Consider the following 15,000-nt stretch of genomic DNA (forward strand, 5'->3'; position numbering starts at 1 on the left):
GGTAGGCTTTCTTTCCCTCTTTTTTTTAGTTTTTTTTTCTTCTTTTTTTCCCTCGTTTTTATTTCTCGCCCCGTTTTTGTTTTGGTTTTTTTTTTTTTTTTCCCCCGCTCTTTTTTTCGCCTTCCGACAATATACCCGAAAGTTTTTTTTTTTTTTTTTTTTTTCCATCTTATTTTTGACAGTATTCTATTTTCTAGTTTTCTAAAACTTTCCTCTTTACCGGGTTCTCGTGATTGGAAATTGACGTGTTTCCCCATTTAGTTGTTTTAACTTTTTCCTTTTTTTTTGTGTGTGTGCATTTTTTGCCAATGTGAAAATACAGTATTTCTCTACCATTATTTGCACCTGTTAGCTCCTTCAGGTGTATACTTTTAAGCGAATAGCGTGTGCGTGCGTGTGTATGTGTGTACAAATGCACTTTCACTCTTTGTTTTCCTTCTCTCTCCCTCCTTCTCCTCTCCTCTCTCTTCTCTCTCTCTCTCTCTCTCTCTCTCTCTCTCTCTCTCTCTCTCTCTCTCTCTCTCTCTCTCTCTCTCAAGGAATTTCCAGATTTCTTGTTTCAAGGAATAATTCCGATGAGTGATTTGTGTGAAGTGGTTGCGTGGGGGGAGAGAAAAACTTTTTTTTTTGGGGGATGAAAATTTTGGTCATAATATGTTTTTTAATCGTCTTGCGAAGAAATCGTGAATAGCTGGAATGGAAAGAGGAAAATCATTAGACTGTATTTCCCATTGCAAGTTCCCATCGTAAGTGGGTCAGAGAGATAGACTCGCATACATACATACATACATACATAAACTCACAATTCATTATAATTTATATGTGTATGTATGTATACAACACACACACACACACACACACACACCACACACACACACAACACACAGATATATTTTTTATATATTTATATATATTATTATATATAAAATATAATTAATTAAAATAATTTTATATCTGTGTGTGTGTGGTGGTGTGTGTGTGGGGGTGGTGTGTTGGGGGTGTTGTGGTGGGTGTGTGGTTTGTTTTTGGTGTGGGGGGTATGGGGGTGTGTGTGTGTGTGTGTGTGTGTGGTGTGTGTGGTTGGGGTGGTTGGGGGTGGGGTGTTGTGTGTGTATACATCATACACTAATATGAATTGTGAGTTTATTTTGTTGAGTAATATTATGTTATAGTAGTATATAAATGTATATATGATAATATGATATATATTTATATAATATGTATAATAAGTATAATAATAAGTCTATTATATATAGTAATATTGTTAAAATAGATAATATGTATATATGATATGTGTATATATATATGTAATGAATGTAAAATGATAATATATGTTTGTATATGTATATATGTATATATATATGTATGTATATGTATATATGTATATATATGTATTATGTATATGTATATATGTATATATATAGATATATGTATATATAGATATATATATGTATGTATATATATGTATATATATATATGTATATATATGTATATATAGATATATGTATATATAGATATATGTATGTATATGTATATATAGATATATGTATGTATATGTATATATGATATATGTATGTATATATATACAATGTATATATATACATATGTAAAATATATAATATGTATATATATATATATATATATAATAAATATGTATATATATATATATATATATATATATATATATAATCTTTATCCCTCTCCCTGTCTCGGCCGTGTATTCCTGGATGCAATACATCCTCAGCGCAGTCATGTGTTCTGACACGAGGACAAATAAACCCAATGAGCCGGGCTCACGTCTCAAGAGGAGAAAAGGTAAGGAAAGGAGAGAAGGGAGGGGTAGGAGGAGAAGAGAAACCGGGGAGGAGGTGAAAAGAGCAAAGGGGGGGAAATAAATGAAAAGAAAAAGATACCGCAGTGTGTAACAGGAGAGGGAACTAGATTATTGCCTTTTTAGGAAATTCCCTTGGCGTCGGACCATTCTCCCCGCCCTCTCTTCTTCCTACTCATCGCCCCTCCTTCCTTTCGTCCTCCTACCGCTTTTCCACTCCCTTGCTCTCTCTTCCTTCCCCTCCCCACTCCCTCTCCCTTCCCCACCCCTACTCCCTCCTTCCCCTTCCCTCCCACACGTCTGCCCGTTCTCTCACTCCTTGCTTCATTTTTCCTCACTCTCCCCTCCTGCCCCTTCTCTCTTCCTTCTCCCTGCTTCTTCCTCCTTCCTCTCTCCTTCATCTCCCTTCCCCATCCCAATTCCCTCTCCCCTTCACTCGCCTCCCTTCACCCAGCCTTTTTGCCACAGTCAATGCAGACGAAGGGGAAGATGGGAAGGGAGGCGAGAGGTGAAGTGTGTTTTTGTTTGCTTTTGTCGTTAGTTTTTGCTTGTAAATGCTCAATAGATGGCGATGGGATGAAGATCAAAGTTAGAAAGGAGGGATTGAGAAATTAAGAATAGGAAGAGGGCGCTGAAGGAAGGAAAGGAGAAGACGGAGGGATATTTAGGAAAAGGGGGAAAAAGGCAGAGAACGGAGAAAAAATGTAGAAGAGGAGGAAGAGGACCACAAAACGACAGCGACGACGACGAAGACGATGACGACTTGTTTCAAAGAACGAGAGTCACTCGTTCCGGAAATTCTAAGAAGAGAAAAGAAAAAGAAAAAAAAAACGAAAAGGAAAATACCGAATGAACACTAAACCGAACTCGCTTGTCCTGTCTTCCAGCCCCCCCCCCTTCTCCCCCACCCCTACCCCCCTGCCCTATACCCCTCAGGAGGACGCGCCTGGCTGGAGCCATCTCCTCGTAGGCAGTTGAGTTTGGGATGGAGCCAGCTATTGCTTCACTCGGGGGGGATTTGGATTCATCGTGTCTGTCTGTCTGTCCCCCTGTCGCCTTGACTGTATTGATTCTCTACCTCTACCTCTATCTATCTGTCCATCTATCTATCTATCTCTCTCTTCTTCTTCTTCTTCTTCTTCTTCTTCTTCTTCTTCATCACCCTCTCTCCCTTTTCCAACTCTCTTTTTCTCTCTCCTTCTCCCGCTCTCTTCTCCCTCCACTCCGTCTTTCCCAGTCTCTCCTTCACCCTTTTTTGTGGTTGCATTGTGTCTTGTGTCTCCGTTTATGTCTGTCTTCGAATATATTTTTTTCTGTGTAGTTTATGGATATATCTGATGCTAATCCTGTCGCTGCTCTTGCCTTTATTTGCGTGTCTTGATGTTTATTTGCCTGCCTCCGCATGCTGGCTCGTCTGCATGTCTTTTTGCTAGTCGATCTTTAAATTGGTCATTCTCTCTGCATGTTTGTCCGTCGATATAACGGCAAGTTAGTCTGTCCGTCTGTCTGTCTGTCTCTGTCTGCTTTCTGTCTGTCTGTCTATCTAGCTATTTGTCTGGCTGTCTGTCCGGCATTCTTATGTCGCCTTGCCAATCAGCCGTCTTAATATTCGTACAGTTATATCTTGAATCTAATCTTTCGTGGTCAGTGTCCGATTCTTGTCCCTTGTTCTTAGAGGAATGGGAAGAAGGGGAGGTAGAGAATAAAGATGGTAAGCATGGGTCTAGTGAAAGGTTAAGAGTTGAGTTAAATAGATGAGGTGAAAAGGAAGGGTAGAGGGAGCAGGATGAAATGATGAAGGATAATTTAAAAATGTAAATTGAGGAGAGAGAATGTGCAATAAGGATGGGTGAGAGTAAAGGATCGTGGATAAAGAAAGGAGAAAGAGGACCGAGATATAAAACAAGATAAGGGCAGATGGAAGATATTTACAGAAGATGGTAAAACGCCACATCTGAAACAGGAAAGAGAATTGAAGGCGATTTGGCTGCTTTCTTGCGACTTTCGTGTGTTAATGTTTATGTCTCTTTTCATATTTTCTTCTCTTCTCTTTCTTTCACTCTTTGGTATATTTGATAATTTTGCAGCTCCTTTGATAGTTTATTAACTTTACCTGTTTTTTTTTCTTCTCTTCCTTCTCCTCCTTCCTTTTTTCTTCCCTTTTCTCCTCCTCTCCCTTCTCCCCCACCCCCCTTATCTTCTTTCCCGCCATATCTCCTCCTATTCATGCCAAGCCTCTTCTCCTTTTCCAGACTAATACCTGGGCATTAAAAGCTAATTAACCCCTCCACCCTATACCTACCACGTCTCCCCCCCCCCTCACCTTTTCTCGTTTCTTCTCCTCTTCTCTCTCTCCTCTCTTCTCTATCTTCTCTCCTTTCTCCGCTTCTCCTTTCTCTTCTCTCTCTCCTCTTCTTCTCTTCTCTCCTGTCTTCTTTACTCTCCCTTCCTTTTTTTTCTTCTTCCCTCTCCTCTCCTCTCCCCTCTCCTCTCCTCTCCTCTCTCCCCTCTCCTCTCCTCTCCTCTCCTCTCCCCTCTCCTCTCCTCTCCTCTCCTCTCCTCTCCTCTCCTCTCCTCTCTCCTCTCCTCTCCTCTCCTCTCCTCTCCTCTCCTCTCGTGTCACATAATTGCCTGATGACTTAGAGGTGAAGGTTTCGGAAGTCGCTAGAATTATGTGCGAATGCGGTTAACGAAGCGGATAGGTGGGAGGGTGGGCGTGCGGGCGTGTGGGCGTGTGGGCGTAGTACCGGCCAGGATAAATGGATAGGCAAGGCAAAGGCAAGGAAGGTAACCCCTCCCCCCCTAATATTGCCACCTCTTTAAGGAAGGTGTATTACGCCCACTCACGCACGGGAGCGGAACACACATGGGCGTGACACATGGGCGGCCGAGAGAACAGCCGTGATTATACTTAATGGCAGGCTGATGTGGGTGGGATTTTTATTTTATTTTTATTTTTACTTTTATTATTAAAGGGACTTAATGACGTGATACCGGATCGTTGTCGTTATTATCATCGTTAATATCATTTTTATTATTGTTATTATTGTTGTTGTTATTATTATTATTAATATTATTATTATTATTATTATTATTATTATTATTATTATTATTATTATTATTATTATTATTAGTTGTGTTATTGTCATCATTGCTATCATTGAGACTAGTAGCATTATTATTATTAATACATCACAGTTGTTAAAAGCAGATACATAATGGCATATTGAGCTGAACACTAACGAGTGCACGCTAGTGGCGTAGGCCTATGCTCCCTAACCTAATCACAGTTTCTTCTGTAACGTCTTGAAAGCCGTACACATATGCTCAGGCACGCACACAGGCCCTTTGTTGGGCCTCGCGTGACCGGAGAGAGTGTTAATGAGCTCTCAAAACAGGTGTCGGTGCGGGCGGCTGATGGAACGCCTAATGGCACCTTGGATGTGGATTTGATATTGTTTGAACGCGTAGCTTTTTTTTGTTTTTAATTTTTTTCTTTTCTTTTTTTTCCTCTTCTCGTTATTGTTGTTATTGGTCTTGGTGTTATCGTTATTATTATTCTTGATAATATTTTAGTTGTGATTGTTATTGTAATTCTTGTTATTGCTGTGACTATTCTTACCATGCTTATCGTTATCGTTACCAATGTTGTTGTTGTCGTCTTCGTTATTTTTTTTAGTAGTCGTTTTTGTTTCGTTTCTTAAGGGACGAATGGGTTAGAGGCCTATTTTTGCTTTTTCAGGGTGAATGGGGTTCGTCCTTTGTGTGTGTATATATATATTTTTTCTTTTCTTTTCTTTTCTTTTCTTTTCTGTTTTTCTTTTTGAGGATTCTGGGCTAATTTGATGCTTCCTCCAGTTTTTATGGAAGGGTTAAGAGGGAGGATTGGGGGGATGATAATGATAACCAGCATTTCCCACTCCGTCGGAAACTATCGGATAGGCTTCAGCTCTGGAGCAGCGTAAGGTCGAAAGCCCAATTCTAATCCCACTTGATTTTGGGTCTTAGCAACGCCGAACTTTAAAATGGTGGAGTGAGGAGGTTTGGGTGAATGGGGGGGGGGGGGACGGTCGGTAGCGAAGAGTATATTATTCAAGCTGGTAAAAAAAAAAAAAAAATGTCGGATATTGAAGATTTGTGGGGGAGTCTGATTTCTCGGAGCGTGGGTGCATGACATGTTTTATAGGCCTATGAAGCATTTTAGTGCGTCGCTTGCAATAAGGCTTTCCTTGGCTTGTTTGCACGAGGCGCTTTAACGAGCCTCTTCTTTTTCGCTCTCTTATGGTCCATTTGGGCTTCGCTGGTTTAATCTTTATGTAACATCTGGATGAACAATGCGCAGGCATGTTTGGCTGCAAGGGTTTTTGACTTTTTTGTACGCATTTGTTTAGTTTTCTTGTGTTATTGTGGTATACACGCATGCACACACGCACACACGCAAATACGCACGTATACACACACGTATACACATGCATACGCACTCGCGCACGCACGCACGCACGCACGCACGCACGCACGCACGCACGCACACACACACACACACACACACACACACACACACAACACACACACAACACACCACACACCACACACTCACACTCACCACTCACATCACCACTACCACTCACTCACTAACACTCACTCACTCACTCACTCACTCACTCACTCACTCACTAACACTCACACTCACTCACTCACTACTTCACTCACTCACTCACTCACTCACTCCACTACACTCACTCACTCACTACCACACTCACTCACTCACTCACTCACTCACTCCCCACCTCACTCACTCACTCACTCACTCACTCACTCACTCACTCACTCACTCACTCACTCACTAACACTCACTCACTCACTCACTCACTCACTCACTAACACTCACTCACTCACTCACTAACACTCACATACACATACTCACAGAATGAGAGCATTACCAGGCGGGGGACAAGGCTATTTTGTTAATGGATCGCTTGGTGCAAAGTACCTCTGTAGGCCTATGCGCAGTTAGTTCCCTTTTGTTCTGTCGGATTGGTCGAAGGAGTAAGTAATTGGCGGCAGATAAGGGGATGGCGAAGGAAATGAATAAGTGGGAGGAGAGAGAGAGAGAGAGAGAGAGAGAGAGAGAGAGAGAGAGAGAGAGAGAGAGAGAGAGAGAGAGAGAGGAGGCGGAGAGGAAATGAGATGGAAGCTGGGTGGGGGAAGGAGAGAAAATGCAGAATGTGCGGTTGCAAGGATGATATTATTTAGCGGAGAGAAACGGGAAACCGACTTTATTAAGCGGAATGAGAAAGGCAGTGGGAGAGGGAGATGGAGCGAGAGATGATGAAAGGGGAAGAAGAGAAATGCAAAGGGGAGGAGACAGAGCCAAAGAAGATAAAGAGGGAAGAATGGAAATTTGCCGATAACAGGAAGAAGATTGCAAGCGATGTGTGATATGATGGGAGACACGCACACGAAAACACAGACGCGCGCACACACGCACACGCACACGCACGCACACACACACACACACACACACACACACACACACACACACACACACACACACACACACACACACACACACATATATATATATATATATATATATATATATATATATTTATTTATTTATTTATTTATTTATATATTATGTTGTGCGCACAATATCAGCTATATATACGTACTGGGTACATGCGCTATGGAGGTTTCGACTGCGATGGCTATATAGTGACAAAAAATGGGCGCTGGCGGAAATAGAGACGCGACTTCGCGATACAGAATATATGTGTTCTCTCTCTCTCTTCCTCTTTCTCTTTCTCTCTCTCTCTTTCTCTCCCTCACTCACTCACTCACCATCACACCCTCCCTTCCTCCCTCCCTTCCTCCCTCCCTCCCTCCCTCCCTCCCTCCCTCCCTCCCTCCCTCCCTCCTTCCTCCCTCTCAACCCCCCCATATCACCCCATCCTCCCTCCCACTCACCCACCCCCCATATCACCCCTCCCTCCCTCCCTCTCTCTGACCCACCCCCCATATCACCCCTCCCCCCGCCATCCAGCCTCACTAAGGGCGCCGGAGGACTCGGGGCCGGAAAGTCCATGTGATATGCAGCGAGGGCGGAGTGGGGTTGGGATGGGGGGGGAGGGGTAGTGGGGATAGGGGAAGATATGAAATACGAGTGGTGGGTTTCCAGGCGGGCGTGGTGACATGAGATTTGTGAGGATGGGATTCGTGGGTGATATGTTGCCTTTGCCGAATGCGGGGGAGATGGGTGGTACGTCGGGTGTAGCATGCGGTACGTGGGCGGGGAAGTAGGCTGAGAGGCCTATGTGTAAAGAGCCTGTAGGCCTATGGAAAGGAGGAAGATGTGTTTGATATACTCATCCCGGTTGATATATCCATCCGGTGACAGAAAGGGGGGGGGGGAAATATATGAAACGTCTTATCTTTATGGAAACTTCGTGGAAAGATCCATCCATCTCGATACAAAAGAAATAGAAAAAACGCTTGGATAAATAGGGAAAAGATGGAAGGAAGGAAGGAAGGCTGAAGAGGCGAAATGGCAGAGGACGAGAAGGGACAAGGGGGGGGGGGGTACAGGGAAAGAGAGGGCAGAAGGGAGGAAATAGAGAGAGAGATATGTAAGAAGATGGAGAGCGACGGAGGGTAGAAGGAAGAAGGGGAGGAGAGAGAGAGAGAGAGAGAGAGAGAGAGAGAGAGAGAGAGAGAGAGAGAGAGAGAGAGAGAGAGAGAGAGAGAGAGAGAGAGAAATAGATGATAGGAGAGAGGATGGAGGATGAAGAGGAACGGTGGGGGTGGGAGGATGAGGATAGAAGGGGTTTTAGAGAGAGAGAATGGGGGGGGGCGAGAATGAGTAAGAAGGATTCCCTGGTGTCTAGACCCCCCCCCCCCCCACGGCGAGTCGTCCTCCCACCAGCCTGCTCTTCCAGTCCTGGGGAGCCGCGGGAGACCTTCCCAGCCTTCAGCTCTCTCCCTTTCCTACTTCTCTTCGTTCGCAATGTGTTGTGCTCCTCTGCTCACTTCTTTCTCTTTTCTTTATTCTCTTATTGTTTGTAACTCCCTTTCTCTTCCCTGTCTATTCCTATTCCTTCCCCTTCTTTCTCTTTTCCTTCCTAATATTTTATGTTTCTCTTTTCTTTACCTTTCCCCCTTTCCCTTTCTCCTTTCCCCCTTTCCCTTTCTCCTTTCCCGTTTCCCTTTCTCCTTTCCCGTTTCCCTTTTCCCCTTTTCCTCTTTCCCGTTCCCCTTTCACCCTTTCCCCTTTCCCCCCTTTCCTCTTTCCCTTTCCCTCCCCCTTTCCCTTTCCTTGGCACTGTGGGCGTGGGGGCGGGGTTGCTCTGTCCGGCGTACGTGCGGGGGTAAACTTGCTGGTCTTTTCCCAGCGCATCTCTCGGAAGAAAAGTCTCTCGCCGTCTTTTAGTTGAACTTCGAAGTCGGAAAGCCGCCTGGTGGGATTTTTAAGGTTTTCTGTCTTCTTTTCCCCTCATTGCCGAGTCTGCGGGTTGTTCCTAGTTGTTGTATGGATAAGCTGAGCTAATTAATTTTTTTTTTTTGTTCTGGAACTTTCACCATTATGAGCATTTGTATACATTTTTGACGCGTCTGTGACAGGAAGTACCAATTTTCTTTTCTCTCTCTCTCTCTCTCTCTCTCTCTCTCTCTCTCTCTCTCTCTCTCTCTCTCTCTCTCTCTCCTCTCCTCTCTCTCTCTCCCTCTCCTCTCTCTCTCTCTCTCCTCTTCTCTCTCTCTCTCTCTTCTCTCTCTCTTCTCTCTCTCTCTCTCTCTCCCTCTCTCTCTCTCTCTCTCTCTCTCTCTCTCTCTCTCTCTCTGTCTCTCTCTCTCTCTCTCTCTTCTCTCCTCTCTCCTCTCTCTCTCTCTCTTCTCTCTCTCTCTCTCTCTCTCTCTCTCTCTCTCTCTCTCTCTCTTCTCTCCTCTCTCTCCTTCTCTTCTCTCTCTCTCTCTCTCTCTCTCTCTTCTCTCTCTTCTCTCTCTCCTCTCTCGTCTGTCTCTCTCTCTCTCTCTCTGTCTCTGTCTCTTCTTCTCTCTCTCTCTCTCTCTCTCTCTCTCTCTCTCTCTCTCTCTCTCTCCTCTCTCTCTCTCTCTCTCTCTCTCTCTCTCTGAATCATTCTTTCTCTCACTGACTCTCATTCTCTCTCTCTCACTGACTCTCATTCTCTCTCTCTCACTGACTCATTCTCTATCTGTCTCTCATTCTCTCCCTCCCTCCCTCCATCCCTTCGTCCCTCCTCCCCTACCCTCTCCCACCCTCCCTCCTTCCCTCTTCCCCTCTTCCTCTCTCTCTCTTTTTGTCTGCACTGTTTTAGTCTGTTGGAGAAAAAAAATGAGACCGAGGAAAAACATTACCAAGTTGCACATATATTTTTTTATGTAATACTCCGCCGGTAGTAAGTTGACGGTTCTTATCGAGTTATGAGGGAGCGTGAGGGTGTGTGACTGCGCCGCGGAAAGTAGTTCGGATCCTCATCCTTTTTTTTCTACCTGGGAGTTCGTTTTCCTTGAGTAGAATTTTAAAGTAGGGGAGTTGGTTTGTTATAGGCGTGGTTGCTACTGTTGTTGTTGTTGTTGTCGTTTTTGTTGATGTTGTTATTTGATTCTCCATTTTCTGTGAGATTTTACGAGTGACTTTTGTTCAGGGAAAATAGAAATAGGGAGACAGTGATAGATTTTTTTTCTCGTTGATGAATATTGACATATAGATAGATTTTTTTTTTGTTTAATAACTTAATTGTTTTGTGACTGACCCTAACCTATTTTTTTTCTTCGCAGGTATGGCTCCGTTGTGTCCGAATTCAGGTGAGACGATCCTGGGGTGAGAGCAAAGTGGATTTACGTGTCCGTGACATGTTTTTTGTTTCGTGGTATCCTATCTACCTATTTTTTATGTTTTCTTTTTATTTAATTTCGTGGTATTCTGTCTACCGATGTTTTTTTCTGTTTTCTTTTTTATTTTGTTCGTTTCGTCATTTCATATAATTTTGTTTACCTTTTTTCTTTCTTTCTTTCTCTTTGATTTTGTTCATTTCATCATTTCTTGTCATTCTATCTACTTAAGTTTTTTTTCTGTTTTCTCTTTGATGTTCCTTCTTTTCGCGGCAGTCTTTCTACCTGTTTTTTTTTCTTTCTTTCTTTTTTACGTGTCTATCTGTCTATCTTACTTTTTCCCTCTCTTTTTTTTCTCCGTTTCTCTCGCTCTTTCGTCTCCCTCCCTAAAACGTCCTGTTACGTGTCGACCAATTCTTCTCTTCTTGCTTAGTCCATCTTTCTTTCCTCCCCTTCCTTTCCCCTAAAAATAGAGTTTGCTTGTCCTTGCCTCACTCTTTGTTTGTGTGATTGCTTGTTGTTTTTACTGATGCTTTTTTTCTATTGAGCGAAAAGGAATAGAGGTTATCCAGGGGAAATTCGTTCTCTTTCTCTCTTTCTTTCTTTTGGTCTTTTTCTTTTCTTTTATTTTGTTTCTCTCTCTTTTTCTTTCTTTCTCTTTTTTTTTGTCTCTCACATTTTTTCTTTTTCTTTCTTTCTTTTATTTTTCATTATTTCTTTATTTTTCTTTCTTGTTTTCTCTCTCGCTTTCTCTCTCTCTCCCACTCTCTCTATCTTTCTTTCTTTATCTCTGCCTCTACTTCTCTCCTCTTCTCTCCTCTCCTCTTCTCTCCTCTCCTCTCCTCCCTTTCCTTCCCTGTTTTTTTCACTCTCTCTCTTAGTAGGAATAATAAGGAAATGTAAGCTGGGGCAGTAAAGGTAAAAACGACATAACTATAGAAAAAAAAATCGTAATTAAAAAAGAAAATATAAAAGATAAAAGTAAAAAAAAAGGTATGAAAAAAAGGTAAACCAACGAATGAAAATCAAAATCTAAATAAAAACGCAAGGTGAGCAAGACAACCCGCGTGTATTTCACAGTCGAGAGAGAGAGAGAGAGAGAGAGAGAGAGAGAGAGAGAGAGAGAGAGAGAGAGAGAGAGAGAGAGATTTTTTATTATTATTAAAACTCGGAGGTAGGAACGGAAGAAGAGAGAGGGGGGAGGGAGGGGGAGAGAGGGAGGAAGAAAGAGAGGGGGGAAGAGGGAGGGAGAGAGATCAGGGTAGGGGTGGCTCTGACGTTAGACTGCCTTTGTCACTGGTTTTAATCTGATTTTGCGAGTCAATATAAATTGAAAGTATTGCGTCATGGGCAATGCAAAACTCTAGTAGGGAGAGGAGGAAGAGGAGGAGAAGGAGGAGGAGGATGAAGAGGATTAAGAAGAGGGGGAGGAGGAGGAGGAGGAGGATGAAGTTTTTATTTGCATTTTGGTAACCGTTTTTTATCCTTAATATCATTAATACTATAGTCATTGCGTGTGTCAGAAGTCATTAAAAAATAGAAAACAGTGATGAAAAAAAGAATTACATTAATCTAGAAAATAGATTAGTTAAACAATCCTAAATTGCCTTTGAGGGATTTTGAATTTTTAGTGTTTGTTTAGATAGTTCGTGTTTTTTCGTTTTTTATTCTTTCTTTCTTTCTTTTTCATTTTTTTATGTCGAATGTAATAGATCATAATAATGTCATTATTAGTTTTAGAAGCGGTGGTGATAAAATCAGTGACAGTCTGCTTAAATTGCTCACTTTGTTATTAGCGGCACATTTAAGAGGAAAGACAGAGACTGAATCCCATCCCCGTGCTATGTAAGTAATTCTAATTGTGATAGAGTCTCTCGTTACCTCCTTCTTTATCGTCCCTCTGTCGCCATCATCCCTCCCTCCCTCCCTCCCTCCCTCCCTCCGCTCTCTGCCGTCGTCTCGTTGCTGGCTGGACGTTACGACAGTTGCTTGGCTGAAGCGAATGGGCGTGAGTTCGACCGCCTTCTGAGACTGTGACTGGGGGCGGAGGGCGGGCGTCTTGCTTCATTTTATTTTCGTGGCGTTTCTTCCGATTTTGCTTTCCTCTTTATTTTTTTTTTCTTCTTCTTCCTCGACGTCGTCTTTTGTATTGTTTTATATTTTATCTTCGTTGTCGTCGTCTTTCGTATTCTTTTCTTTCTTTCTTCTCGTATTTTTGTATTATTCGTTTTCGTCATTATCATCATCATCTTTTTCTTCTTCATCTTCTTCTTCATCTTCCCAGTCCCCTTCTCTTCTCTCTCCTCCTCCTCCTTCCTCCCACATTCTCCTCTTTCGTATCCTCCCCCCCTTCCCTTGGGTGCTTCTTCAGTCGCATCCGTGTTCTTGCCGAGACTTCCTTCAAGAAAAGACGAACGGAAAAGGAGGGACAATGAAAATAAAAGAAAAGCTTTACAAAAAAAAAGGACAAGACGTGGGATTTTGAGAAAGGGAAGGGGGGGGGAGGGGAAGAGAGGGTGAGAGGAGAGGGGTGTGCTTGGGAAGTTCGGGGGGGGGGGGGTAAGAGGTTGAGAAGGAAATGGGGTTAGGGAGGGAGGGGGGGGGGTGAAGGGAGCGTGTCACCTGTCTCTGTCCTTCGTTTGTAGTTGTCTAGGGTGTTTTGTGTTGCCTAGAGAAGGGGGGGCAAGGAGGGGGAGGGGGGAGGGTTTCAGTAGCTCCCCCCTCCATTGTAGGTAATGACACACGCATACATAGCAATTACCTTGTAATACCTACCTGGATTAGCCTTACCCTCCCCCCTCTCTTGTCCGTCTTACACCCCTCTCCCTCCCTCGTTCTCTCCTTCCCTCCCCTCTCCTCTTTTTGCCTCTCTCTCTTATCTTCATCTTCTTTCAATTCTAGTTCTCCCCTCTCCTTCCCTACCCACTTCCCCTTTTCCCCCTCCCTCTCCCCACTCACAACCCCCTCTCCTCCCTCCCTCTCTTCCTCCTCTCTTCCTCTCCTTCCTCTCCCCCCTCCCCCCCCCTCCCCCCACATGCAATTACGAGTGTGACGCTTGTAGTCCCGAGCGCATCTAACTACTTGGGAACCTGTGGGACAGGAAATATCTGGAGGGTGAGCTCATCCTCGAGAAGATGGAGGAAGTGCAGTATTGGGTGGAGGAGGAGTAGCAGGAAAAAATAGTGATGCTGATGAAAATGATGATAATGATATTGGTTTTGATAATGATAATGACGATAGCAACAGTAATGATGATGACAGTGGTAGCAATAGGAATGATAATGTCGTTGGTGACAGCAACAGTACAGATAGTAATGATAAGGAAAAGAAAGGAGAACTAATTAGAACGATGATAATAACAATGACAATGTACGCAAAGGAAAGGTGGTGAACGATTAGGAAAATGCTTTTTTCACACACACAAATCCATCAGTACCCGTATTCGCGCGTGAAAATACGAGAAGAAAAATGGGGAAAAGGGAGAGAGAAAAAAAAGGTGAAGAAAAGATGGCATCTTCATTAGATCTCAAGTCATTAGGATAATTAGGATCTGTTCGTAGCTTTTTTTTTTAAATATGGCTTTTTAGACGATGGAAACGAATTTGAAGAAGGGAAAAAGACGAAGAAAGAAAGAAAGAAAGAAAAGAAAAAAAATGAATTGGTAAAAAGAACATTTATAAGATGTAAGTGTAAAGGCGAATGAAAATATAGGAATAAAAGATTCAAATTTTAATTAGAAGCGGAAAGCAATTCATTTACGTTATTGCCTTGGCCAGAGAGGGGAAGGAGGAGGAGGAGGAGGAGGAGGAGGAGGAGGAGGAGGAGGAGGAGGAGGAGGAGGATGAGGAGGAGGAGGAGGAGGAGGGACGAAAAGGGGGAGGGAGTAGAGGAAGAGAATATGGGGAAGGAGAGAAAAGGGGAGAAGGGATGAGGGGTAGGCGAGAAGGGGGAAGAAATTAGAGAGGAGAGAGGGAAAGAAGAGAAAGGATAGGGAGGTTGGAGAAAAACAGGATGAGAATGGGAGGGAGGGAAGGAAGAGGGAGGAAATGAGAAGAGGGAGGGGAGGAAAGGATAGGATAGGAATTGGAGAGAGAAGTGAGAAGAGATAAAGAAAAAGAATGATGACGTGAAAGGAGAGAACGGGGAGGGGGGGGGGATGCCATTACGTCACTCCGCTGGACTCGCTATTTGGGACACTTTTTGGTGCCCAAGGGGACCCCGGAGGGAAAGGGGGGAGGGAGGGGGATGCTCATTACATCTCCTTACGCCTCCCTCTCTCCCCTCCCCCTCTCCCCTCCCCCTCCTTGCCCACCTGTCTCTCC

Source organism: Penaeus monodon, chromosome 7 (assembly GCF_015228065.2).
Source record: "Penaeus monodon isolate SGIC_2016 chromosome 7, NSTDA_Pmon_1, whole genome shotgun sequence".
Classification (NCBI taxonomy): Eukaryota; Metazoa; Arthropoda; class Malacostraca; order Decapoda; family Penaeidae; genus Penaeus; species Penaeus monodon.